This window comes from Athalia rosae, chromosome 6, assembly GCF_917208135.1.
Source record: "Athalia rosae chromosome 6, iyAthRosa1.1, whole genome shotgun sequence".
Classification (NCBI taxonomy): Eukaryota; Metazoa; Arthropoda; class Insecta; order Hymenoptera; family Athaliidae; genus Athalia; species Athalia rosae.
Window position 1 is genome coordinate 7,678,760 of NC_064031.1, and position 2,500 is coordinate 7,681,259.

Genomic DNA, 2,500 nt, shown 5'->3' on the forward strand with positions numbered 1-2,500 from the left:
ATTCAAGCAAGCGCGGGTAAACGGCGGGAGTAACTATGACTCACGCTGGGCGTCACGCTGGGCCGCAGTGCCTTAAGAGCTTAGTTACCTAAAGGATCGATGATGCGAACACACAGCCTATCTCGATCAAGTCTGGCACCACCTTCTCGTGGTTTCCGCTGACAATCTCAACCGAGGCAGCCCGGTGAGAGCAAACGGTGTCCAGTCGAACGTGCGTGCACCCCAATGGGGTAGCGTCGGTGCTTTTGTACGGCTACTCAAAACCTATGTCCTACGGTGAGTTGTGGGGTCAAGAAAGGACGGGTTGCTTCGGGGGCTCTCGGTTGTCAATCCGTTAGTCCCCAACACGCAGCAAATATGGAAAAGACAAACAAGAGAATGTATCCACGCCCGGGTTCTCGGATGGCTCGGGCACTGCGTGTTAGTGAGAGCGAGTGTGTTGTGCCTGGTAGTAGTGGGCCGGCCAATGCACAGGTGGAGGAAGTTCCCACGAGTGCTCATAGCGTAGGCAGAACAACTGCCAATGAACTGTTTCGTTGCGAACATTGCGACAGGGAGTTCAATACCAAGCGTGGGCTTGGTGTGCACGTTAGATTTGCACATAAAGAAGCTGCCAACGACCTGATCGACGTAGAAAGGGTTAGACCCCGTTGGCCTGAGGAGGAGGTGCGACTGATGGCGCGGGCTGAGGCTACGGCCACCTTAGCGGGGGTTCGGTACATGAATCAACACCTTTCTGTACTGTTCCCTAATAGGTCTCTTGAAGGCATCAAGGGTAAACGGCGCAATGCTGCTTACCAAGCGATGGTTCTTGAGTTCCGCCAACAGGAATTAGATTCAAATTCTGATTCTGATGACGGCTTGGTGGCGGATGCGACAATGACACGAGTCGCCCGCACACCTGACCGGCCTTCAGTTGCCATCGAACAACAAACACCCCAGTCTCCAATACTCCATGACCAAGATGGTCTTGGAAGAGTGCGCTTAGCGATCGCGACTTTGTTAGAGTCAACTGCGCGCTATCGTATCTATGAGGCTGGCACTCTGCGGGAAGTCGCACGAGATGCTCTGGCGGGGGAGAGAGTAGTTGACCGATTGAATGATTGGCTCGCTGCGATCTTCCCTGCTGGTCGGGTGAACCCTCCCAGACCCAATCGAAATCGATCAGTGCGTCCTCCGGCAAATGAGAATAGGGAGCAAAGACGCAAGAGAGAGTTCGCAGCAATGCAGAACCTCTATCGAACTAACTTGCGTGCCTGTCTCGGTAATATACTCGATGGAGACATAACGCGGGAAAGGCCTTCTGGCATCAGTTTTGCGCAGTACTGGCAGCCTCTTATTGAGACGGTCAGTGCAGCTGATGGCCATATGGAGGACCTCCGCCGGTCTGCCACTGGGTCGAGACAGAGTTTGATCAGAGCCAGGTTGAGCAATGGCCCTTCTACATCAGGGTACGGCGTTGGGGCCGGCGTAAGCCGTGCCGCTGATAAGTCCTCGCTCTGGGATCCGATCACGACAACCGAGGTTGTCCGGATTCCTGTTAAAACTGGCTCTGCCCCTGGATTGGACAAAATAACACCTAGGGCCTGGAAAGCCGTTCCGGCGGATCTACGGGCCCTATTGTTCAATCTAATGCTCCTTGCAAGAGAGGTCCCTTCGTCGATCTCCTCTTCCAGGACGGTCTTTCTGGAGAAAGGTAGTATGCCAGAACATCCGGCACCTTCTGACTACCGGCCTCTAAGTATAGGCTCTGTCGTGTTGAGGCAGTTTCACAAGATTTTAGGCAGGAGGTTGGCTGCTCTTGACATATTCGATGAGAGGCAAAGAGGCTTCCGGCCCGTCGATGGCGTCTGCGAAAACGTAGAAGTGCTGTCTGCGGTGCTGGCGGACGCTCGGCGCCGATGTCGAACGGTACATATGGCGTGCGTTGACCTGTCGAAGGCATTCGACACGGTCTCGCACGGTGCGATCCATCTTGCACTGGAGGAGGCGGGTCTCCCGCTCTCCTTCAGAGAGTACATTAGAGCATGCTACTCCAATGCTACGACAGCGCTTCAGCTGCCGGATCTTTGTGAGACGCCAAGAATACAGCTGGGTAGAGGCGTGAAGCAAGGCGATCCTCTGTCGCCCCTACTGTTCAATCTGGTCGTAGACCGAGCTTTAGGGGTTCTCTCGGAGGATGTTGGATATAGGCTTAATGGCGAACTAATTGGCGCCCTGGCTTACGCTGACGACATTGTACTCCTAGCGTCGACCCGTAACGGTCTGCAGGAGAATTTGAACCGGCTTCAGGCCGCTGTTCGCTTGAATGGGCTAGACGTCAACCCACATAAGACCACAGTACTCTCTTTGGTTGCCTCTGGCAGAGACAAGAAGGTGAAGGTAGATAAAACACCCTGCTTCACCTTGGGTGCGACGCTGCTTAGGCAGTGTAGTCCTGTCGAGGCCTGGAGGTACTTGGGCATGACTTATATAGGGGCTAGGGAACGTATCGAACAAC

At 54.4% G+C, this 2,500-nt stretch overlaps 1 pseudogene; it reads left to right on the forward strand.

The window, feature by feature from the left end:
* LOC125501582 overlaps window positions 1-2,500 on the forward strand; it is a 7,909-nt pseudogene that overhangs the window by 2,757 nt on the left and 2,652 nt on the right.